The sequence below is a fragment of the Manis javanica genome, chromosome 6 (assembly GCF_040802235.1).
Source record: "Manis javanica isolate MJ-LG chromosome 6, MJ_LKY, whole genome shotgun sequence".
Taxonomy (NCBI): Eukaryota; Metazoa; Chordata; class Mammalia; order Pholidota; family Manidae; genus Manis; species Manis javanica.
The window spans coordinates 110163722-110190646 of record NC_133161.1 but is presented as its reverse complement, the minus strand read 5'-3'; the positions used below and the strand labels follow the sequence as shown (position 1 = coordinate 110190646).

At 39.6% G+C, this 26925-nt stretch overlaps 1 long non-coding RNA gene across 2 annotated transcripts in view; it reads left to right on the top strand.

The window, feature by feature from the left end:
- Window positions 1–26925, top strand: part of LOC140849972 (uncharacterized) — a 65192-nt gene that overhangs the window by 30964 nt on the left and 7303 nt on the right. The window contains exon 2 of one of the 2 annotated variants that reach the window (XR_012132490.1): window positions 21554–21639. The exons of the other annotated variant lie outside the window; for it this stretch is intronic. This is a non-coding gene — a long non-coding RNA (uncharacterized lncRNA). The remainder of the gene's footprint in view (window positions 1–21553; window positions 21640–26925) is intronic. 2 annotated transcript variants of the gene reach the window in all.

The window sequence follows — 26925 nt, the reverse complement described above, 5'->3', positions numbered from 1 at the left end:
GATATTATATTAATTTCATGTGTTGAAGATAGTGATTCAATATTTCAATATTTTTACACATTATGAAATTTTCACCCTGATAGGTTTAGTTATTATCTGTTAAAATGGAAAACACAGGCCCAACATGGTGTTGCTCCTTTTAGGCCATTTCACCCAGAAAGTTGCTTGATATTATGTCAGTCCTCTTAAATTTATTGAGACTTTTTTTGTGACCTAACACTGACCTACCCTGGACAATGTTCCTTGTGCACTTAGAAAGGATGTGCATTTTGCTGCTTGAATAGAATGTTCTGTGTGTGTGTGTATATATATATATATATATATATATATATATATATATATATATAATGAAGTCGATCTGTTCTCATGTCATTAAAGGTCACTTTTTCCTTATTGATTTTTTCTGTCTGGGTTATCTATCTATTGATATAAGTAGGGTGTTACAGTCCACTACTATTAGCACGTTGCTTCTCATCCCTTTATGTCTCAGTAGTTGCTTTATAGAATTGGGTGCTCTTAGCTTGACTGCATAGATATCCATAACTGTTATAACTTTTTTGTTACGGTAGTTGTTTTGAAGTCTATTTTGTCTGATACGAGTCCTGCTACTCCAGCTTCCTTTGGTTTCCGTCCGCACGGTAGATCTTCCATCCCTTCACTTTAGGTCTGTGAGCATCTTTACGATTTAAGTAAGTCTGTTGCAGGTAGTATATAGAAGAGTCTATTTTTTTCTCCATTTAGCCACCTTATGTCTTTGATTGGAGAATTTAGCCATTTATTGTCAAATTAATTATTGGCAGGCATGTACTTAGTGCCATTTTGTCAATTGTTTTTCTAACTTTTTTTTGTAGTTTCTCTGTTTCCCTTGTTTCCCTTGTTACTTGTTTCTCTTGTTACTTCATCATTTTCAAAGTGTTATGTTTAGATTCCTTTCTCTTTTTCATATGTGTATTTACTATAGGCTTTATCTTTGTGTTTTCTGTGAGGATCACAGTTTTCTGAGGATCACATACAAGATCTTGTGTATGTCCCAGTCTCTGTTAAGTTGATAGGAACATAATTTTAAATACATTCCCAAGCATTGTATTTTTACTCACTGCTCCATGTGTTATATTTTGGATGACACATCTGATATTTTATTTTATGTATCCCTTAACTATTGTATTTTAATTTATAATTTTGTTATCTTATCTTTGATTTATAAGTGATTAATCAACTATCTTTATTATTTACATTAACCAGTTAGATATTTACTTTTGTATATCTTGTTATTTTTAACTAGTACCACTTATTAGCTTAGAAAATTCCTTTTAATACTTCCTGCAAGGCCAACTTAGTGGTGATAAACCCCTTCAGGTTTTTTTATCTGGAAAACTCTTATTCTCTTCATCAATCTGAATGATAACCTTGTCAATAAGAGAATTCTTAATTGTTAATCTTTCTCTTTCATTATTTTAATTATGCCATGTTTCTTCCTTTTGGCCTGTTAAGTTTTGGCTATTAAGTCTACTGACTGTCTTATGTGGTTTCCCTTATAGGTAATATGCTGGTTTTCTCTTCTGCTTTTAACATTATTTTTTTTTATCCCTAACTTTCACTATTTCAATTATAATTTTTCTCCATGTGTTTCTCTTTCAGTTCCTGGAATTTGGGACTCTTTTGTTATTCCTGTACCTGGATGTCTAGTCCTTTCTCCATATAAGAGAAGTTTTCCACCATTATTTATTCATGAAGTTTTCCTGGACCTTTCTTTCTCTCTTCTCCTTCTGGGGCCTCTCTAAAGAAAATGCTATTCTCAATGTTGTCTCAAAGGTTCCTAATGGTGGCCTCACTTTTTAGAATTCCTTTATCCTTGTGCTCCTCTGCCTGGGTATTTCCCACAGCTTTGGCTTCCAGGTCACTGATTTGTGTTTTGAGTTCATCCATTCTGCTGGTCTCTAGAACATTTTTCATTTCAGTTATAACTTTTCTTTGGTACTTTCTTAATTTTTTCTATCACTTTATTGAAATTATCATTGTGTTCTCCCATTCTTCTCCTGAGTTGGGTAAGCATCTGCATGACCATTGGTTTGAACTCTGTCAGATTGCTTATCTGTTTCATTAATATTTTTTCTGTGGATTTGACTTATTCTTTGGTATGGCACATATTCCTCTGTCTCCTCATGCTCCCTATCTTTCTGTTTGTCTTTATATAGTAGGGGAAGTGGCAACCTCTTTCTGTTTTGAAAAAGTGGTCTTTGTAGAAGCTTTGTTTTGTGGCCCAGAGCTCAGCCTCTGTGGGACACAGAGCCAGGACAGCAGAGCCAGGAACTCTGTGGGAGTCTCTTGTGTGCCTGGGAGTTTCAGCTAGTTCTGATATGGCTGCAGCTGCTGTGTGTTCATGACAGGGCTTGGTGCATTTGGCCACCTGATTTCAGCTTGGCCACTTAAAATGGAGAGTGGAGTCCAACCACTGCATGGGGAAGACATGGCCTGTTTACACCTTCACTGCTGATCCAGGAGAATGGTGCTCAGGACAAATGTTCTGGCTGTGTCTCTGCATGGTGTGGGGTGGGGCTTGTGCTGGCCAGCCCTGTTGAAGCTTGAGTTATGCATATAGTGAGTGGGGCAGTAGCCCAACCCAGTTACAGCACAAGGTGGCCAGAACACTCTCTGGGTCTTGCAGGCCAGAAGGTGGGCACCAGAAATGGAGTATATCAGCTCCATTCCCACAAGTTAGGATAAAACTGCAAAAATGCCCACCAGCGCTTCTCTCCTTGAGGGTAGTCCCTGCAATTCCTGCCTCTATGACAGTAACTGTAAAATTACAGCCATTTGGTAAACTCCCCGTAGGTCTATGGTTCTCTGTTAAATCCTGTTGATCTTTAAACCTGACATTTTGGTGTCTTATCTGTATGGCCTGGAAGTGCAGTCTGCCCCAGCCACAAGAGCCAGATACCCTACTGGTGTCTCTTGTATGATTGGCAATGCCCGCTGGCTGAGATAAAGCTGCAGCTGCCATGTAGTGATGGTCTGGACACTCCAGAGTCTGGGTGTCTGATGTGGACAGTCCCTTCACTCCATGAGTGAGAGTTCAACATTTTGGGATCCCTCTTGATTGCGGGTTTCTAAGAGAGGTTGCATCTCTGCATCTTTTAAACTTCTCAATGTGTCTCGTCTTTTCTTGTAGAGGTGAATTCATTTAGTTCTCAGGTCTTTTTGAGGGTAATTATTCCATATTTAGGCATACATTTGCTGTGTCTATGGGTGGTGAGTTCAGGGTCCTCCTGCTCTGCCACCTTGAACTCTAATCCAGGAGGCTGTACTTTGTGCTTTACAATTTGACATATGATCCATGTTGAGTCAATTTTATTGCTGTTTCCTTTTTATGTAAGAAATTTATCATTTAATAAGTTTTCAAAAATATGTGCAGATGGTCATTCCAAGTCCGTATCAGAAGACAGGAAGTGAATTCAGAAAAGATTCCTGGTGCCCCACTCAGCCACCTGCAAATTTATCCCTACATAAGCAAAAACTATGGGGTTTTTGTCAGAATAGGTTAGTTTGTTCTTATCATTTATAAATGGAGTGAACACATGGAGATCACACTGATGCTATGTACTTATTGCATATATCAGTAGAGTTTTCTTTTTTAATATAATAAAATACTAAGACAGTGAGCAATTCTACCAGAAATTTTGGTTTTTCAATTTTCTGATACCTGGACTTAAATTTTGAGGCTACTATGAATAGTATTTCATGAATATTCTTTTAAAGCCTGATTATAAAAGTAGGACTAAGGAATGGATAAATGAGGTTAATTTTTATTAAAATAATCAACATATAATTTTCTATTACAACACTGTACCTCTGTGCATTTTACTGAGTACAAACGCAAGAGATTCAAATACTGTTATTCCAAGGCCTCCCATTTACCAGGAAAGAGTTGAGAAAATGTGTACAAGCTTAAGGTTTTGCACTGGAATTTGCAAGTATCAGGAGAATGTAGAATTCTTTGTCTTAAGCAAAATGAGCTTTTAACTAATGGATGTGGGCCACTGATCTTTGTCCTCCATATAAGGATGATTTCGATTCACAGACATGGAGTTGTGAAGTGTATGAAGGTACAGGGTCTCTAGAGCCATCACATCAAAAAAAGCCACGCACTAAAGCCATAGCCACTTTACTTTTTAATATTAGGCTAGGGATTTCAGTTTGAGAATTTGCATAAACACAAGATGGGTATTTTAATAGTTAAAATTTGTCTCCTTTTCTTGGACATTCTAAACATGGCAAATAGTTCCTTGATTTCATAAGAACAGATAGATATGAAAATATTGTATATATGTTTATTTTGTGTAGATTTAGTTGGGTTGTGTGCATCTGTTCCTGTGTGTTTGTGTTATTCTAACACACATTTCTAACCAAGAAGAAAGAGAGATTTGGAGAAAATGTCCAAAGGTATATCACCTTGTGCCTACGGAGCCATCAAAAAATAAATAAGCCTCCCTCCCTCCCCTCTCCTGGTCATTTATGCAGCTTTTCTTAGAGTGACAGTACATGGCCACCTGTTTTCTGATATTTTTGTCCTATCTTTCAAAATTAATACAATTTTAAGTACCATCATTACTTAGGTTATAATTATTGCTCCTTTGTTTTGTGTAAGTAATCTTTCCTAACCCCAAGGTCATAATGTTGTTTTCCTATGTGTAGATCTTGGAGGAAGGGTGTTCCAGCCTGGGGTGAATCCCCCATGAGACTGGTCAAACTGAAACAATTCCAGGGAAAGCACAGGCTGGGAGGAACCATTTTTCTTGCTCACAGTCTGCTGGCCCTGGCTGCTGCCTCTGGTCACTGTTTTCACTCTACCCCCGTGGTAACTATTTTACTAAATAAAAATATTATTAATATCCTCTTTGATGACTTTTCAAATAGGAATTCTAGATTACTTTGAAATATCTTTATTAATATTGCTAAATAAATTCTGTTAGCCACTACCCAAAACATAGCACAATAGTTGTGTTCCGCTGATATCTCCAGGTGTTATTTCCATGTGTCTGAAGAATATTCCTGAGTGGATAAAATACTACAATAATTTTAAGATACATCCCCATTATTTAAATAGTAAAATTTGAAAATGATGTATCTTGGAACTAAGGAGGGACCTCTCCCTAAAATAATCAAACATATTTAATTTGACTTAAGTGATACAATTCCAAGGACTTTCCCCAGACTCAATTTTATGTCCTTGTTTCTAAGGCTGTAAATGATGGGATTCAGTGATGGAGGCACCACTGTGTAAAAGATTGATAGAGTGATATCTAGGTCTAACCTCAATTCAGAGATTGGCTTCAGGTAGGTCAAGGCAGCTGTTGCAAGGAACACAGTCACAAAGACCACATGAGGGAGGCAGGTGGAGAGGGCTTTGGACCTGCCCTCCAGGGAAGAGGTCCTTGAGACAGCAGAGAAGATGTGCACATAGGAATACAAAATCTGGGTGAAACAAACCAGTGCAATACTTGCATTAAATGTGCTCACTGCCGCTTTATTTATATTCATTTTGGTTTCTGAAATCAAAATCATCTGAGGGATATCATAGAAGAAATGATGGATCTTATTGGACCTAAAAGTTGTGGAAAAAGTCAGGGCAGTGTGCATGGCTCCATAGACCCCCACTCTGATGTATGATGCCACCATGATCCGACCACAGGCCCCCTTGCTCATGATGGTCTCATAGTTCAGTGGACGGCAGACAGCCATGTAGTGGTCATAGGACATCACTGTGAGTATGGCAAATTCAGTAGCAGCAAAAGTCACAAGGAAAAACACCTGGAAGATATGCCAATACAACCAAAAAAAGACATTTCATTCCGTTTCATCAGGGAGTTGAGAACAAATTTAGGAACAGTATCAGAAATGTAGCAGAGGTCTATGAGGGACACGTTCTTCAGGAAGAAGTACATGTGTGTGTGAAGCTGAGGATTCACAGTAATGAACATGATGATGAGTCTGTTTCCTAACAGGGCTGCCAGGTAAGCCACGAGGAACAGGCAGCCATGGAGGATTTGCATCTTGGGTCCTCAGATAATCCCAGGAGAAGGAACTCAGTGATGCCTGTGTGGTTGCTCATTTCATGCAATGGCATGTTTCCAAGAGTTAACTGTTTTCTGTAATCAAAATCATAGAAATAAAGGGAAATGGTTCTTAACTGTGCTAATGTATACAGTAATTATCTTCTCTTTGCTTATTATTTCACAATATTTGTTCAAGATTTTTTTTTAAATCCAATTAGGTCATTATTTATTATCTTTTTTTTTGAGAGGGCGTCTCTCATATTTATTGATCAAATGGTTGTTAACAACAATAAAATTCTGTATAGGGGGGTCAATGCTCAATGTACAATCCTTAATCCATCTCAAGCCTAATTCTCGTCAGTCTCCAATCTTCTGAAGCATAACGAACAAGTTCTTACATGGTGAACGAATTATTACATTGTGAATAAATTCTTACATGGTGAACAGTACAAGGGCATTCATCACAGAAACTTTCGGTTTTGATCACACATTATGAACTATAAACATTCAGGTCAAATATGAACATTCGTTTGATTTTTATACTTGATTTGTATGTGGATCCCACATTTCTCCCTTTATTATTCTTATTATTTTTATTTTTAATAAAATGCTGAAGTGGTAGGTAGATGCAAGATAAAGGTAGAAAACATAGTTTAGTGCCGTAAGAGGGCAAATGTAGACGATCAGGTGTGTGCCTATGGACTAAGTGTTAATCAGAGCTAGACAAGGGCAGCAAAACATCCACAGATGCAGAAGATTTCTCTCAAAACAGTGGGGGGTGAGGTTCTGAGCCTTACCTCTGTTGATCCCCAATTTCTCACCTGATGGCCCCCCTGCGACTGTGCCTGTCTTAGGTTGTTCCTCCCCTGAGGAATCTTACCCATCTCTGGCTAACCAGTCATCTTCCAGGGCCATACAAGGAAATGTAAAGTTGGTAAGTGAGAGAGAAGCCATATTGTTTGAAAAGGTTAGCTTTTTACTTCTTTGCAGATTTATGCCCTGTGGCTTCTATGCCCAGCACTAGTCTCTAGGTATCTTTACCACTTGGAGGAATTATGATACTCGGTAAATTCGATATGAGGCACGAATTCTATTTAAGGGTTGTAATTAGGAAGGAAGAAGAAAAGCTATAGAGGTATCATACGGAAGAAAACATGGGAGGATTGATTATTTCTTTGACATATCTTCTTGTAGAGTACCTTAAGCATGTATAGGTTTTAAACTACCAACTAACTTGCGCTCACATATTAACATAATAGGAATACGGTGACATAAACTAAGCAAATCTATAATTACCATCCATCTCCAGTGAAGCCAAGAAAACCATTTAGGCACCCTAGGCATTCGTGATATGATGGATATTGTCCAACTGTAGTTGAACAATCTGAGAGAAATCAGACAAATTAAAGCAACCCATTTCTGGGATCTGTTCACATCCCATATGTTCTTTTAACCGTAGATAGTCTATAGTCATAAGATTTTGGAGTGCTACAACTTGCACCCCTCCCGACTCCTGGTTGAGTTCCAACAGTACAGATCCGGTCAAATTCGCTGTCTCACTGTATGCACATGCCAGCCTAGACATCTCCCTCCTCATTCCAGTGGCAAGTCCAGGAAATGGTGGGGTGGATGCAGCCCCAACCGCAGCATTGTCCGGATCCCTGTGGAGGTTTTTTGATGTTCATCCCCTGGCACAAGTCCTCCAGAGAGTGCTGATGCCAGAAGCTCCTCCTCATATTGTATCTTAGTTCATTTTCTGGGTAGCCAAGCTAGGCCTTGATCTTCTGCATAGAAACAAACAGACCCTTTGCCCACACTTTGACATGCCCTCTATACCACTGTGCAGAACTCATTGGAGGTCAGCACACAGTAACTGCTTTTTTTTTTTTTTTAATTAAGAGAAAGGAATATTATCAGAAAAGAGTACCTCCATAGCTGATCATCTGACACCCTTTAAGTGATCAACATTAAGGATATTTAAAGCATGCGTTGATCTTTGATTTACCAATAGATTTATCCTATCAAGGAGTAATCCCCTTTTTCTTTCTTTCTTTCTTTCTTTTTTTCAAATTTTTAATCTACACTTACATGAAGAATACTATGTTTACTATGCTCTCCCCTATATCAGGTCCCCCGTAAAAACCACATTACGGTTACTGTCCATCAGCTTAGCAAAATGTTGTAGAATCACTACTTGTCTTCTCTGTGTTGTACAGCCCAACCTCCCCTTTCTCCCTCCCCAACCATGCATGCTAATCTTAATACCCCCCTTCTTCCCCACCCCCCTTATCTCTCCCTGCCCACCCATCCTCCCCAGTTCATTCCCTTTGTTACCTGTTAGTCCATTTTTGGGTTCTGTAATTTCGCTGCTGTTTTGTTCCTTCAGTTTTTCCTTTGTTCTTATTCTCTTCAGATGAGTGAAATAATTTGGTATTTCTCTTTCTCTGCTTGGCTTATTTCACTGAGCTCAATACTCCCCAGCACCATCCATGTTGCTGCAAATGGTTGGATTTTTCCACTTCTTATGGCTGAGTAGTATTCCATTGTGTATATGTACCACATCTTCTTTATCCATTCATCTACCAAAGGACATTTAGGTTGCTTCCAATTCGTGGCTATTGTAAATACTGCTGCGATAAACATAGGGGTGCATCTGTCTTTCTCAAACTTGATTGCTGCGTTCTTAGGGTAAATTCCGAGGAGTGGAATTCCTGGGTCAAATGATAGGTCTGTTTGGAATATTTTGATGAACCTCCATACTGCTTTCCACAATGGTTGAACTAACTTACATTTCCACCAGCAGTGTAGGAGGGTTCCCCTTTCTCCACAGCCTCGCCAACAGTTGTTGTTGTTTGTCTTTTGGATGGCAGCTATCCTTAACGGTGTGAGGTGATACCTCATTGTAGTTTTAATTTGCATTTCTCTGATAATTAGCGATGTGGAGCATCTTTTCATGTGTCTCTTGGCCATCTGTATTTCTTTTTTAGAGAACTGTCTGTTCAGTTCCTATGCCCACTTTTTAATTGGGTTATTTGCTTTTTGTTTGTTGAGGCGTGTGAGCTCTTTATATATTCTGGACGTCAAGCCTTTATCGGATCTGTCATTTTCAAATATATTCTCCCATACTGTATGGTTCATTTTTGTTCTCTTGATGGTGTCTCTTTCTGTACAGAAGCTTTTCAGCTTAATGTAGTCCCACTTGCTCATTTTTGCTGTTGTTTTCCTTGTCTAGGGAGATATGTTCAAGAAGAGGTCACTCATATTTATGTCTAAGAGGTTTTTGCCTATGTTTTTTTCCAAGAGTTTAATGGTTTCATGACTTACATTCAGGTCTTTGATCCATTTTGAGTTTACCTTTGTATACGGGGTTAGACAATGGTCCAGTTTCATTCTCCTACATGTAGCTGTCCAGTTTTGCCAGCACCATCTGTTGAAGAGACTGTCATTTTGCCATTGTATGTCCATGGCTCCTTTATCAAATATTAATTGACTACATACGTTTCGGTTAATTTCTGGAGTCTCTAATCTGTTCCACTGGTCTGTGGCTCTGTTCTTGTGCCAGTACCAAATTGTCTTGATTACTATGGCTTTGTAGTAAAGCTTGAAGTTGGGGAGTGAGATCCCCCCTACTTTATTCTTCTTTTTCAGGATTGCTTTGGCTATTCGGGGTCTTTGGTGTTTCCATATGAATTTTTGAATTATTTGTTCCAATTCATTGAAGAATGTTGCTGGTAATTTGAGAGGGATTGCATCAAATCTGTATATTGCTTTGGGCATGATGGCCATTTTGACGATATTAATTCTTCCTAGCCATGAGCACAGGATGAGTTTCCATTTATTAGTGTCCCCTTTAATTTCTCTTAAGAGTGACTTGTAGTTTTCAGAGTATAAGTCTTTCACTTCTTTGGTTAGGTTTAATCCTAGGTATTTTATTCTTTTTGATGCAATGGTGAATGGAATTGTTTTTCTGATTTCTCTTTCTATTGATTCATTGTTAGTGTATAGGAAAGTTACAGATTTCTGTGTGTTAATTTTGTATCCTGCAACTTTGCTGTATTCCGATATCAGTTCTAGTAGTTTTGGAGTGGAGTCTTTAGAGTTTTTTATGTGCAGTATCATATTGTCTGCAAATAGTGACAGTTTAACTTCTTTACCAATCTGGATTCCTTGTATTTCTTTGTTTTGTCTGATTGCCATGGCTAGGACCTACAGTACTATTTTAAATAACAGTGGAGAGAGTGGGCATCCCTGTCTTGTTCCCTATCTCAGAGGAAATGCTTTCAGCTTCTCGCTGTTCAGTATAATGCTGGCTGTGGGTTTATCATATATGGCCTTTATTATGTTGAGGTACTTGCCCTCTATTCCCATTTTGCTGAGAGTTTTTATCATGAATGGATGTTGAATTTTGTCAAATGCTTTTTCAGCATCTATGGAGATGATCATGTGGTTTTTGTTTTTCTTTTTTTTTGATGTGGTGGATGATGTTGATGGATTTTCGAATGTTGTACCATTCTTGCATCCCTGGGATGAATTCCACTTGGTCATGGTGTATGATCCTTTTGATATACTGTTGAATTCTGTTTGCTAATATTTTACTGAGTATTTTTGCATCTATATTCATCAGGGATATTGGTCTGTAATTTTCTTTTTTGGTGGGGTCTTTACCTGGTTTTGGTATTAGGGTGATGTTGGCTTCATAGAATGAGTTTTGGAGTATTCCCTCTTCTTCTATTTTGTGGAACACTTGAAGGAGAATGGGTATTATGTCTTCTCTGTGTGTCTGATAAAATTCCAAGGTAAATTTGTCCTGCCCCGGGGTTTTGTTCTTGGGTAGTTTTTTGAATACCGTTTCAATTTCTTTGCTCGTAATTGGTTTGTTTAACTTTTGTGTCTCTTCCTTGGTCAGTCTTGGGAGGTTGTATTTTTCTAGGAAGTTTTTCATTTCTTCTAGGTTTTCCAGCTTGTTGGCATATAGGTTTTCATAGTAGTCTTTAATAATTCTTTGTATTTCTGTGGAGTCTGTCGTGATTTTTCCATTCTCATTTCTGATTCTTTTGACGTGTGTTGATTCTCTTTTCCTCTTAATAAGTTTGGCTAGAATCTTATCTATTTTGTTGATTTTCTCAAAGAACCAGATCTTGGTTTCATTGGGTTTTTTTCTATTATTTTATTCTTCTCAATTTTGTTTATTTCTTCTCTGATCTTTATTATGTCCCTCCTTCTGCTGACTTTAGGCCTCATTTGTTGTTCTTTTTCCAGTTTTGATAATTGTGATGTTAGATTATTCATTTGGGATTGTTCTTCCTTCTTTAAGTATGCCTGGATAGCTATATACTTTCCTCTTAAGACTGCTTTTGCTTCGTCCCACAGAAATTGGGGCTTTGTGTTGTTGTTGTCATTTGTTTCTATATATTCCTTGATCTCTATTTTGATATGTTCATTGATCCATTGATTATTTAGTAGCATGTTGTTAAGCCTCCATGTGTTTGTGAGCCTTTTTGTTTTCTTTGTAGAATTTATTTCTACTTTTATACCTTCGTAGTCTGAAAAATTGGTTAGTAGAATTTCAATATTTTGGAATTTACTGAGGCTCTTTTTGTGACCTAGTATGTGGTCTGTTCTGTAGAATGTTCCTTGTGCACTTGAGAAGAATGTATATCCTGTTGCTTTTGGATGTAGAGTTCTATAGATGTCTATTAGTTCCATCTGTTCTAGTGTGTTGTTCAGTGCCTGTGTGTCCTTACTTATTTTCTGCCCTGTGGATCTATCCTTTGGGGTGAGTGTTGTGTTGAAGTCTCCTAAAATGAATGCATTGCAGTCTATTTTCCTCTTTAGTTCTGTTAGTATTTTTTTCACGTATGCTCGTGCTCCTCTATTGGGTGCATATATATTTAGAATGGTTATATCCTCTTGTTGGACTCAGCTTTTACCATTATGTAGTGTCCTTCTTTATCTCTTCTTATTTTTTTTTGTTTTGAAGTCTATTTTGTCTGATGTTAGTACTGCAACCCCTGCTTTCTTCTCACTGTTGTTTGCCTGAAATATGTTTTTCCATCCATTGACTTTTAGTCTATGCTTGTTTTTGGGTTTAAGGTGAGTTTCTTGTAAGCAGCATATAGATGGGTTTTGCTTTTTTATCCATTCTATTACTCTGTGTCTTTTGAGTGGTGCATTAAGTCCATTTACATTTAGGGTGACTATTGAGAGATATGTACTTATTGCCATTGCAGGCTTTAGATTCGTGGTTACCAAAGGTTCAAGGTTAGCTTCTTTAGTATCTTATTGCCTAACTTAGCTCGCTTATTGCGATGTTATATACACTGTCTGGAGATTCTTTTCTTCTCTCCCTTCTTATTCCTCCTCCTCCATTCTTCATGTGTTGTGTGTTTTGTTCTGTGCTCTTTTTAGGAGTGCTCCCATCTAGAGCACCTGTAGGATGCCCTGTAGAGGTGGTTTGTGGGAAGCAAATTCCCTCAGCTTTTGCTTTTCTGGGAATTGTTTAATCCCGCCATCATATTTAAATGATAGTCATGCTGGATACAGTATCTTTGGTTCAAGACCCTTCTGTTTCATTGCATTAAATATATCATGCCATTCTCTTCTGGCCTGTAGGGTTTCTGTCGAGAAGTCTGATGTTAGCCTGATGGGTTGTCCTTTATAGGTGAGCTTTTTCTCTCTAGCTGCTTTTAAAACTCTTTCCTTGTCCTTGATCCTTGCCATTTTAATTATTATGTGTCTTGGTGTTGTCCTCCTTGGTTCCTTTCTGTTGGGGGATCTGTGTAATTCCATGGTCTGTTCGATTATTTCCTCCCCCAGTTTGGGGAAGTTTTCAGCAATTATTCCTTCAAAGAGACTTTCTATCCCTTTTCCTCTTTCTTCTTCTTCTGGTACCCCTATAATACAAATATTATTCCTTTTGGTTTGGTCACATAGTTCTCTTAGTGTTGTTTCATTCCTGGAGAACCTTTTATTTATCTCTATGTCAGCTTCTATACGTTCCTGTTCTCTGGCTTCTATTCCTTCAATGGCCTCTTGCATCTTATCCATTCTGCTTATAAATCCTTCCAGGGATTGTTTCACTTCTGTGATCTCCTTCCTGACATCTGTGATCTCCCTCCAGACTTCATCCCATTGCTCTTGCATTTTTCTCTGCATCTCATCCCATTGCTCTTGCATTTTTCTCTGCATCTCTGTTAGCATGTTCATGATTTTTATTTTGAATTCTTTTTCAGGAGGACTGGTTAGGTCTGTCTCCTTCTCAGGTGTTGTCTCTGTGATTTTTGTCTGCCTATAGTTTTGTCTTTTCATGGTGATAGAGATAGTTTGCAGAGCTGGGACAAGTGACCACTGGAAGAGCTTCCCTTCTTGTTGGTGCCCTTCCTCTCCTGGGATTATAGCGACCTCTCGTGACTTATGCTTGTCAGCTGTGCGCAGACAGGGCTTCTGCTTCCTGCCCGGTTGCTATGGGGTTTATCTCCGCTGTTGCTGTGGGCATGGCCTGGCTGGGGCTGCTCCTCCAAAATGGTGGAGCCCTGTTGGACTGGGAGCGGCCAGGAGGCTATTTGTCTCCGTAAGGGGCCTCTGTGCTCCCTGTTGTCCAGGGGGTTAGAGTGCCCAGAGATCCCGAGATTTCCTGCCTCTGGTCTAAGTGTCCTATCCTGCCCCTTTAAGACTTCCAGAAAGCACTCTCCAAACCAAAACAACAACAGCAACAATGAAAGAGGAAACAGAAAAAAAAAGAAAGGAATAAACACGCAATTTTCTTTGTCCTCAGGTGCCGTTCCCAGGCATCTGCCCACCAGTCCTGCCGCCCTGCCTCCCTAGCACTGGGGTCCCCGTCCCTCCAAGGCCTCCAAAAAACACTCACCAAAAAAAAAGGGAAAAACGCGCGACCCTCTCCGTCCCCAGGCTCCGGTCCCAGGCACCCGCTCACCGGCCCTGCTGCCCTGCCACCCTGCCTCCCTGGCACTGGGGTCCCTGTCCCCCTAAGGCCGCCAAAAAGCACTTGCCAAAAAGAAAAAAATGGGAGAAATGCGCGATTTTCTTTGTCCTCAGGTGCCGGTCCCAGGCACCCGCCCACCAGTCTTGCTGCCCTGCCTCCCTGGTATTGGGGTCCCTGTTCCTCCAAGACTTCCAAAAAGCACTCGCCAAATAAAAAAAAGGGAAAAACATACAATTTTCTTTGTCCTCAGGCACCGGCCCCAGGTCCCCGTCCACCGGTCTCGCCGCCCTGCCTCCCTAGTATTGGGAAAAACGCACGATTTTCTTTGTCCCCAGGCATCAGTCTCAGGCACCCGCTCACCAGTCTTGCTGCCCTGTTTCACTGGTATTGGGGTCCCTGTCCCTTTAAGGCTTCCAAAAAGTGTTCGCCAAAAAAAACTGCTCTGGTTTCTTTCCACCCGCCAGCAGCCAGGGGGAGGGGCGCTCGGGTCCCGCTGGGCCAGAGCTTGTATCTTACCCTCATACCCAATTTTCAACATTTGTCAGATTTTTTTGGAACATTTCTTATTTGTGCAGAAGGTATAAAATAGTTCATTCCATTTCTGAATTTTAGTTAACTAATTTTGGGAAAAAAGGGGGAATTCTCAACAAGTTTATAGAAGGACTCTGAGATTCTTTTAATAAAGGAGAAAGGACAGATCAGGGATTAGAAAAATTCCTGTTTCAGTCTTAATCTGTCATGTAGTGGATGAGTTTCCTTGTGGTATTTGCTTAATGTTATATGCTTAAATTTATGACAGTTAGCAAGAGATCATATGTGGAGCCCCATGAGAGATTGTTAAGAGAGATAGGCATGTTTTTATATTGCATCTGGAATTAAGTAAACATTAATGTCTGTAAGCAGCTGGTAAATAAGACAGTTAAAATTAGAATTTTTTATTAGACATTTATTATTATTATTATTTATTATTAGATTTGATTATATACATTTAATTGGTATTTCACATCAGGCAAAGTTAAATGTAATGGGTTAAAAGCAAGGCTATCAGAATTTTTCATGTATCCTTCATTGTTGTTCCTTACTAGTTATAGACATTTGACAAGTTACTTAAACCCTCTGTGCCTAAGTCATCAATTTGATACAGGACTGTTTTAGGTACTAAATTAGTACATATCTAGCAGTCTCTTAAGCACTTTACTAATAAAGTGATTTTAGCAATGGTGATGGTCATCATCAATATGAACTGCTGAAAATGTTGAAGTTGTTATTTCTTAAACATTTTAGTCCACACAGTGAACAATAGTGTAAGGTGCCAATACTACTGTCATTTCACCACTGAGGATAGTAAGACTTGGAGAGGGTGACTGTTCCCCCACCTCCAGCCCCAGTGTAAAGGGCCATAACTAGTAAGGGCAGAGATGGGAGAGGATGGTTTTTCACTGACTTCTATGCATCCCTGTTCTCTGAAGAGACACACAGCACAGGGAGATCTTGGCAGGCTGGAGGCAATAGATGGAGTTTAGAACACAATAGAAGATAAGTTTAATTTTAACCCAACATGAACGTTAAAGTATAGAAAACTAGAACCAGACCATTTGATTGGTGCTAACAACTTCATCTCAGTAGATTCTGCCATTCGCACTGATGGAAAGGGTGCTTAAATACATGTGCAGCTACTGCACTTAAGTGTCTGTGCATAAAGGACAGGAAAAAGAGAATGTTGTCTCAATTTGAGACATGTTTAAGTCCTTCCAGTTCTATTTTTTAATAATAATTAATAATTCATCACATACTACTTGTGTTTACACTTTCAGAATATATTCTTTCCAGTTTATTTGTTTACTTCACCCTGTACTTATTGCCATTGCAAGCTTTAGATTCGTAGTTACCAAAGGTTCAAGGTTAGCTTGTTTACTACCTTACTGTCTGACTTAACTCGCTTATTGAGGTGTTATAAACACAGTCTTATGATTATTTCTTTCCCTTCTTTTTACTTCTCCTCCATTCTTCTTATGTTTGGTGTTTTGTTCTGTGCTCTTTTTATGAGTGCTCCCATCTAGAGCAGTCCCTCTAAGACACCCTGTAGAGGTGGTTTGTGGGATGCAAATTCCTTCAACTTTTGCTTGTCTGGGAATTGTTTAACCCCTCCTTCATATTTAAATGATAATCATGCTGGATACAGTATCCTTGGTTCAAGGCCCTTCTGCTTCATTGCATTAAATATATCATGCCATTCTCTCTGGCCTGTAAGGTTGCTGTTGAGAAGTCAGATGATAGCCTGATGGGTTTTCCTTTGTAGGTAACCTTTTTTCTCTCTCTGGCTGCCTTTAATACTCTGTCCTTGATCTTTGCCATTTTAATTATTATGTGTCTTGGTGTTGTCCTCTTTGGATCCCGTCTCTCGGGAGTTATGTATGCCTCTGTAGTCTGAGCAACTATTTCCTCCCCCAGTTCTCAGCAATTATTTCTTCAAAGACACTTTCTATCCCTTTTTCTCTCTCTTCTTCCTCTGGTACCCCTATAATGCAATATTGTTCCGTTTGGATTGGTAACACAGTTCTCTTAATATTGTTTCATTCCTGGAGATCCTTTAATCTCTCTCTGCATCAGCTTCTATGCTTTCCTGTTCTCTGGTTTCTATTCCATCAATGGCCTCCTGCATCTTATCCATTCTGCTTATAAATCCTTCCAGAGTTTGTTTCACTTCTGTAATCTCCCTCCAGACATCTGTAATCTTCCTCTGGACATCTGTACTCTCCCTCTGGTCTTCATCCCTTAGCTCTTGCTTATTTCTCTGAAGCTCTGTCAGCATGTTTATGTTTTTATTTTAAATTCTTTTTCAGGGAGACTGGATAGGTCTGCCTCTGCAGATCCTTTCTCAGGTGTTGTTTGAACTATCTTGGACTGGACTAAATTTTTTTGCCTTTTCATGGTGATAGCAGTGGCAGTAGGCAGGTTGTGGGTGTGTCAGCTGGGAGAAGAAAGTCCTTTCCTGTTTGTTGGATTCCTTGCCCTTCTCCACTGCCTGTGACGGTTACCTGCACTCATGGAGCAGCCACTGGGTTAGTCCCCTAAGCTGCTGTGGGCAGGGTGTCCATCAGAGCAGCATGGAGTCCTGCAGGGAGTGGCAGGCATGCCAGGTGTGCTCCTCCATGTTAGCAACATCCCTGCCAGGCAGCTGTGAGGCAGCAGCAGCCTTTGGGGCTGGCCTGGGCAGCTGTGCATTGGGCTGGGATTCTGGTCGGCTGCTGGGAGCATGCCTGCTCCCTCTGGCTCCACTGTAGGTGCACATGGCACTCTCCTGTGCGGGCCTCTACTGGGCTCCTCTGGCTTCACTGCCGCTGGGGCTCATGAGCCACACCCGGGCTGTTCGGTCACACCCCTGCAGGCTTGCACAAGCCTCTCTTGGTCCCATCTGGTGCAGCTGGTGCACGGATCTGCTCCTGGTCCCTTCCATTGCTGCAGCCCCCGGCATGCACTGCCACTCTCCTGCTACTGGGCCAGTGTGCCGGGGTCTGTGCGAATTGGAGGAATGACTGGCAGGCTGCTTAGTGCTGTGAGGGGCTTCAGAGCTGCACTGCCTTCCCGGGGTTTAGGGCGCTTAAGTTTCCCCGGGATTCCCAGCTGCTGTCTATGTGTGCCGTGACAACTTCGTCCAGCTATGGGGTCCCTGTCTCTTTAAGACTTTTAGAAAGCACTCGCTTTTCTTTTGTCTCAGGGATGATGGTTGCGGGGACCTGCCCATGGGTTTTGCTTTTCCGTTTCTCTAATATCCAGCACCCCATGCACCTTCTGTCTGCATTCCGGGTGAGGATTTCTAGAGCTTGTTGTTTAGCAGTCCTGGGCTTTCATTCCCTCCCTGTTCCTACTCCTTTCTTCCCGCCAGGTGTTCAGGTCCCACCTGGCCACAGCTTGTATCTTACCCCCTTCATGTGATGTTGAGTTCTCACAGATGTAGATGGATCCTGGCTGTTGTACTGCATCCATTGGTGTCTCTTTTAGGAATAGTTGTACTTATTGTATTTTCATAAATATATATGTTTTAGGGAGGAGATTTACTCTGAACTACTCATGCCACAATCTTCCCGTGATCCCTGACCAGATGTTTTTGAACTTCTCAGTTATTTAAGTTATTTAAACTAACAAAGGAAAAATCCCTTTCCCTTTGCTAGATTATATTATGTTTCTTTCACTCGAAAATCAAAGATACTAATCCACTGGTCTTCTTTTTATAATATAATTTTAAAGATATCTTTACATTTCTCTCAATCATTTTTGTAGAGTATGTTGTGTGCAGTGGTTTAGGTTCTTTATAAGATAGTTCTTGATCTGAAGAAGTTAGTTGTCGAGCTGGAGAATCAGGAAAGCAAATGATATAATTCCAGTACAAGTTCAAAGACCTGGCAAACAGGACAGCCAGTGTTCCAGTCTAAATCCTAAGGCAGGTGAAAACTAATGTTCCAACTCAAAGACAGTCAAGCAGAGAAAGAGAAATATCTCTCACTCAGCTTTTTGTTCTATTCAGATCTTCAACAAAGTGGCTGAGGCCCACTCACACTGGGAAGGGCAATCTGCTTTTCTTTCTCAGGCTATTGATTCAGATGTTAATCTCATCCAGAAACACCCTCATAGGTAAATGCAGAATAATATGTAGCCAGATACCTGGGCACCAGACCCAGTCAGGTCTACACATAAAATTAACCATCATAATTTGTTAGCTTTTACATTACATAGCAATTTTGAAGTTTAGGTATCCTCTAATAGCTGCTTTCATTATATCACTATGCAAATTTATTTTTCAGTGCAGAAATGTTTCCTAATATTATATACAGGATATGTTTAAATTTTTATTCTTTGTGATCCCATATTTTTAAAAGAATTTAAGTGTACCTTTGACTTATACCATATTCTTTTTCTTCATCTAATATGTTTTTTTCCTTTAATATAATGCAATATTTAAGTTTTTTTTCTTCCTTACTCTTGGGGTAGAGATAGGAGCAATGGAAATGAGATTTCTTGAGAACTTGCATCTCACAGAATCCTAAACAATGTACATATAGAAATTAGAATTGATTTCCTCTAGTAATTGCTAGAAAATATAACTTAAACCTATGCTTCATATTGTTCTTATGACATCCTTGGGGTGGTGCCTGATTACACTGCAAAAGCCAAGAAAGCCACTTTTAGGGTAGTGTGGACCTGGCGTTTGGAGATGAAGTCCCTGGGGATGATGCACAGCACTGACAGATACAACTTGCCTGAAACAGTGTCTCAATTGGAGTTCAGTTTGTGTACTTTACTCTGAATACAGGATTAACAGGATACCCACAGCTAATTCTTGCCTTGTGTGAATGAAACATATTAGAATATTTGAAAAGAATATGTTTCATGCTAAGTTACCAGGAACCTGAGTTTAAATTCTAATAAAAAGGAATGACTGCATTTCACTTCCTGGAAAAGTGTCTTAAAGTGCATGAGAATGAGTTAAGAGGCAGTTCCTAAATCCATAAAAATTGTGTTGAGGAGTCATTCTAGCAACTTAACTGCACTGTATGTATTTCTGACCTAAAACCTCAAAGGTCTTTGAACAGGTTTCTTTAAAGATCTATGCAGTACCAAGGCTGAGAACTTGGTTAGTACCCTGCAGAGAAATGTTTATTGAGGAAGATGTAGTAAGGAGGCCAGATGTCCAGGAAATCCAAGAATTCAGCAGCTAGTAGGAGGGACTGTTGCACACATCTGAATATTGCTGAAGATCTCTTTTGGGAGCCTCTGAACAACGATGTACCTGGAAAGAAAAAGACTCTGAGTCAAGAGTCATTTCATGCGGGAGTTTCTGTTGCCCTGAGGGCAACTTCTGGGGTCTGCCAACTGCAACATCCGGGAGCCACTGACAGATGTTACAGCAAATGAAGCCTGATGGGGAGGATCTTGTTGTTAGGTGCCTTCCATCCTCTCTGACAGCCCCTGTGAGTCATTCATGACTCAGGAGGGAGGGTAGAGAAAGGAGATTCTTCCATATGATCTCACTGAAGAGGAAGGACAGCAGTTCCAAGAAATTTGAAGTTGTAGAAACTGTGTTGTCTGAGTCCAGCAATAGGGAGCCTTACTTTCAACTTTATTTCAAATACATGATTGAACAACAGCAGCACATGCATGTAAAACAGGCACTTAATCATTTTTTTCCCAGCCCCAAACACCCCTCTCATCTTTCTTGGGTCAGACTGTCAGAGAATTGCAGGGAAGAATGAGGATAACTGGGGGACTAGCCAAGCCCTCTAGCATGTGACCCACAAGGGCTTAATCCTGCTCCTTACCTGTGAGGCAGACACAAATGGAATTTGAGGGGTTCCCATGAATCTAGACTAAAAGGGAGAGATATGTTTCTTCTTTTGCAATGATGAAGCAAGGCTTCATTTGTCCTGCTTAAGCCCAAGGAAGAAAAAGACGCACCCTTCAATAAAGATCTCAGTAGAGACAGCCCGGTATTACCTCCTGAAGTCTGAGTTTTCCACATTCATGTCTCCTTGCTTGATTTGCAATACGCTTCAGCTCCTAATGAGCTACAAGCAACTGGGGCTAATTTCCAACTAATTGCCAAAGCCAATTTTTTACTTCTTCACTTTTTATCCTATTGGACCTGTGAGAATGGGGCTCTGTGGTGTTTCCTGTATCCTCTTTGCTCATTGAAACGATTGGACCTATGCCAAAAATAATGTTACACTAATGGCACCCTGGGATTTGAGAAAGTATAAGTATAAAACAGAATGTTGGGACCACCAGCCACAGCTGATAAGAGACAGAAGAAAAATTCCTCATTGATGATTTGGGGGCTAATTCTCAGAATTCTCAATGGAGGAGGTAGGAATATACAGTCTTGGGCATTGAGATTTCAGTAATAGAATGGATTAGAATAAATTCATTTCTGAAAAGAAATGATTATATGATATTAAATTTTTTGGTCTTATTTTATTAGATTTCTGGGTTTCACTGGACTCTAGGGACATAGCCCCTGCTGGGTTATTTTATGTGGGAACTTGAGTGAAGATAAACTTTGGGTATGCTGATTGAGAAGCACCAGTCGCCAAGATAATTTTAGAAATGATATAATTATCCCGTGAGCTTATCTGTCAATCCCTATTGGTAGTTAATGAAGAGAGCAAGGCACAAATATATGTGGTAGCCTGAAAACATGGAGAACTATATTATGCTCTGGGGAGATAAAATAGGTCATCACCAACTGTAATAGTTACAAGGATGGTTTCAAACACATGCCCTAAAATATGCTCCCTAGAGCCCATGGAATGGGCTCCCTCTCTCTCTGTCAATCATCTATGAAAGACTGATTCCTGTAGGAAGTCTTCCTTGATAAAAGAAAAGAAAACACAGATACCTACAACTCCCTGACAAGAATGAGCTTTCAGCATTTGGTTCACTCACTCTCATCCTCACTTGTCACATACAACCATTCTCTGGTGACAATGGCAGATTAAAAAGTCTAATAAGCACTGAAGGGTTAAAAGAAGTGAGTATCTAACAGAGATTTCTTTCTTGGCAGACTTCTGCTGTCTTTAGACCTCACTATCTTGATGTACTATGGACAGATAGCATACTGCTTAAACCTCAAAGATGGGAACCAAGGAGGTAAATTAATTACATTTCCCAGGAAAGAGCTTGATTGTGTTGTTTTTTTAGCCATCAGTTGATGCATAAAGTATTGTGAAGAGCCAGAGTGGTAATGATAATAATAATAATAAAAAGCAATGGTAGGGCATTCATGAGAACTGGGGTCCTACAACTTCTACAACTTCTCGTTGGGTGACAGATTAACATGTGGGTCATAGCATTGTAACTATACAGTGTGATCTAGTAGTTTGTGGGATGTTATCTCTGTTCCCAGATATCTCCTTCCAAGGCTTAATATTCTAACATCCCTTTTACAGAAGCAATCTAAAAAATCAAATATATAGTAATCAATTCATTGAAAAATAGCTTTTAAGTGGCAATTTGTTTTTGTGTTATGGAGACTATAAAACGGCCCCCAAGGCACTTACACTCAGGTACATGAGAAAGTAGAAGCTGCTGTCTTTCGTGATACATTCCAGTACACATTAGGATGTTGCTAAATAATTTAAGAGAGGGGATAGTTCATATCACTCTCATAATTGGAGACAAGAGTGGAGCTACTTGGGTGACCAAGAATGGATGGAAAGTGAATGAAGGATTTCCAGACGAAAAGAAAAAGATGAGCAAAAGCACAGAAATAAGATGCTGCAAGATGAGAAAAGGCAGTGTTACTGTAGAAAAACCACGTTTTTTTATTGAGAAGACTGCATTTGGGAAGAGGAAGGAAGAGTTGGTGAAGAAGGCAAGATGACTCAGTGTCATTCCTCTTAAGTATGGTACTTTGCTTACTTAATATAAGAAAATTACATAATATAGACAATATATATTTATTAAATGTATATATTTATTAACTTAATTTATCCATAAATTAACACTTTAAAGAATGAATAAATTAATGAAAGTGGTGAGTTGTCTACTCAAACATGTCAAATCTACCCATTTGTTTACTAGTCACTATGCTCCACATAGATAGAAAAATGAAACTGGTACTTCTGCTTCATGGTCTCTCTTGAAAGTAATGGAACCCAAAGCAGAAATACTCAGAGAGGGTATGGATGAGAAAACTAATGATACCTCACATATGTAAGATCAACAGTCAGTCTCTTAAATGGGGCTACATTAGCTAAAGAATTTTCATTTTGTAACCTACTTCTGTGCTTTTATTTTCTTCAATTATTTGGTTGCTTTTGATTTTTTGTATTATTTTGTATTATTAAACTGAAGTTGAATGAAGGGGAAAATAATTTTCCAGTGCTTTAGCAAGAAGAAATTGGAGGGAAGGAACTTTGAGGTCAGGTGTGTCTAATGCAACAGTGAGATCTGTTAGGAATCCAGGGAAAATGTGAAGAGATATAATGGCTGTATTGAAGAAGGACTGATGGGTTGGATTTATCTCTTTTTGAAGTTTAAAATACCAGCAGAACTTTAAATCAGGCAGAATGGTAGACAATAAATTCAATGTCTGTGAGAACTTTGTATTTTTCCAGAGCTACTTAAATGCATTAAGCTTGCTTCCAGGAAGAACCAAGATGGCAGTGTGAGTAGGGCAGCGGAAATCTTCCAAAACCATACATATTTTTGAAAATACAACAAATACAACTATGCCTAACAGAGAGACCAGAAAATACAGTACAGCAGCCAGGCTACATCTACATCTGCGAGAACTCAGTGCCTTGCAAAGGGGGTAAGATACAATCCACAACCCAGCGCGACCTGAGTGCTCTCCACCCCAGTTCCCCAGTGGGAGGAGAGGAGTCAGAGCAGGGAGGGAGAGGGAGCCCAGGACTGCTAAACAACCAGCTCTAGTAATCTGCACCCGGAGCACAGATACACATTGCATGATGTACTGGATATTAGAGAAATGGAAAAGTAATATCTGCAAGCGGGGCCCTGCATCCAGCTCCCTTGGGACAAAAGAAAAGTGAGTGCTCTTTGAAAGTCTTAAATGGACAGGAGCTTAACAGCTGGATGGATCCTGGCATACTCAGCCCAGCAGGCTGGGAATCCTGAAGAACTTCAGGCTCCCTAACCCCCTGGGTGGCAACACAGCTTAGAAGCCTCTCAAGGTGATAAGCAGCCTGCCATTCATTCTCCGAGCCAATGCTGCCCCACCACCACAGTGTAGCAGTCAGAGAGTGGCCATGCCCACAACAACTTCCCACAGTCTCTTCCCAGTCTGCAGCTGCCCAGGACAGACACAGAGATTGCCGCTGGCACTCAGCTGACCAGCACAGAGAGAGGAAGCTGGGGCAAGGCATGGAGGGGCACCATTCTCACAGGAGAACACACCTGGTGTGCCTGCCACTCCTCACAGGGTTCTGGGCTATCCCAAGGCCTGCACCACCCATGACAACTCAGGGGAATAACTTGGATGCTGCTCCCAGTGTGAGGGTAACTGACACAGGCAGTGGAGAAGGACAAGGCAACCAACAAGCAGGAAGGGACATTGTTCTCCCAGGTGACACATGTGCCACCTGCCTATGACTACCACTATTGCCATGAAAAGGCAGAAGTATCTGGTCCAGTCCAGAATCACCCAGACAACCCCAGAGAGAGCACCTGGGGACATAGATATAACCAATCTTCCTGAAAAAGAATTCAAAATAAAGGTCATAACCATGTTGATGGACATGCAGAGAAATATGCAAGAGCTAAGGAATGAAGTCAGGAGGGAGATTACAGAAATGAAACAATCTCTGGAAGTACTTAAGAGCAGACTGGATGAAGTGCAGGAGACTGTTAATGGAATAGAAATTAGAGAACAGGAATACAGAGAAGCTGAGGCAGAGAGAGATAAAAGGATCTCCAGGAATGAAAGAGTACTAAGAGAACTGTGTGACCAATCCAAATGGAACAATATTCACATTATAGGGGCACCAGAAGAAGCAGAGAGAGAAAAAGGGATAGAAAGTTTCACTGAAGAAATAATTGCTGAAAACTTCCCCAAACTAGGGGAGGAAATAGTCTCTCAGACCATGGAAGCTGACAGATATTCCAACACAAAGGACCCAAGGAGGACAACACCAAGACATATAATAATTAAAATGGCAGAGATCAAAACAAGGACATAGTATTAAAGGCAGCCAGAGAGAGAGAAAAGATCAATTGCAAAGGAAAACCCATCAGGCTATCATCAGACTTCTCAACAGAAACCAGAAGAGAATGGCATGATATATTTAATGCAATGAAATAGAAGGGCCTTGAACCAAGAATACTGTATCCAGCATGATTTTCATTTAAATATGAAGGAGGGATTAAACAATTCCTAGACAAGCAAAAGTTGAGGGAATTTGCCTCCCACAAACCACCTGTATAGGATATTTTAAAGGGATTGCTCTAGATGGAAGCTCTCCTAAGGCTAAATAAATATCACCAGAGAAAATAAAAACATACCAAAGAAGGCAGACCAACCAAATATTACCTAAAGGCAAAAACTAAACTCAACTACTCACAAAAACAGATAAAAGAGTACAGAATAAAACACCTAATATATAAAGAATGGAGGAGGATGCATAAGAAGGGAGAGAAATAAAGAATCATCACACTCTTAATAAAAGAGTTAAGTTAGACAGTTAGATAGTAAAGAAGCTACCCTTGAACCTTTGGTAGCCATGAATCCAAAGCCTGCAATGGCAATAAGTACACATCTTTCAATAATCACCCTAAATGTACATGGACTGAATGCAGCAATCAATAGACACAGTGTAATAGAATGGATAAAAAAGTATGACCCATCTATATGCTGCTTGCAGAGACTCACCTCAAACACCAAAGACATACATAAACTAAAAGTGAAGGGATGGAAAAAGATCTTTCATGCAAATAATAGGGAGAAAAAAGCAGGTGTTACAGTACTTGTATCAGACAAAATAGACTTCAAAATTAGAAAGTAACAGAGATAAAGAAGGACATCACATAAGGATGAAGGGGGCAGTCCAACAAGAAGATATAACCATTATAAATATCTATGCATCTTACACAGGAGCACCGACATCTGTGAAATAAATACTAACAGAATTAAAGGAGGAAATACAATGCAATGTATTCATTTTATGAGAATTCAACACACCACTCACTCTAAAGGACAGATCCACCAGACAGAAAATAAGTAAAGACACAGAGGCACTGAACAACACACTAGAACAGATAGACCTACCAGACATATACAGAACATTCTACCCCAAAGCAACAGGATACACATTCTTTTCAAATGTACATGGAACATTTTCCAGAATAGATCTCATACTAGGCCACAAAAAGATCCTCAGTAAATTCAAAAAGATTGAAACTCTACCAACCAACTTCTCAGACCACAAAGGCATAAAACTAGAAATAAATTGAACAAAGAAAACAAAAAGGCTCACAAACACATGGAAGCTTAACAACATGCTCCTAAATAATCAATGGATCAATGACCAAATTAAAACAGAGATCAAGCAATACATGGAGACAAATGACAACAACAGCACAATGCCCCAGCTGCTGTGGGATGCAGCGAAGGCAGTTATAAGAGGAAAGTATATAGCAATACAGACCTATTTAAAGAAGAAAGAACAATACCAAATGAATAGTCTAAAGTCACAATTATTGAAACTAGAAAAAAAAGAAAAAATGAGGCCCAAACTCAAGAGAAAGAGGGAAATAATAAAGATCAGAGAAGAAATAAATAAAATTGAGAAGAATAAAACAATGGAAAAGAATCAATAAAACCAACAGCTGGTTCTTTGAGAAAGTACACAAAATAGATAACCCCCTAGCCAGACTTATTAAGAGAAAAAGGGACTATACAGATATAAACAGAATCAGAAATGAAAAAGGAAAAATTACGATGGACCCCACAGAAATATGAAGAATTATTAGAGAATACTATGAGAATCTATATGTCAACAAGCTGCAAAACCTACAAGAAATGGACAACTTTCTGGAAAAATACAACCTTCCAAGACTGACCAAGGAAGAAACAGAAATCTAAACAGACCAATTACCAGCAACAAAATTTAATCAGTAATCAAAAAACCACCTAAGAATAAAACCCCACAGCCAGATGGATTCACTGCCGAATTTTATCAGACATATCGAGAAGACATAATATCCATTCTCCTTAAAGTTTTCCAAAAAATAGAAGAGGAGGGAACACTTCCAACTCATTCTATGAAGCCAGCATCAGTCTAATACCAAAACCAGGCAAAGAACCACCCCTCCAGACACAAAAATTACAGACCAATATCTCTTATGAACATAGACGCAAAAATACTCTACAAAATATTAGCAAACAGAATTAAAAAATCCATCAAAAGCACCATA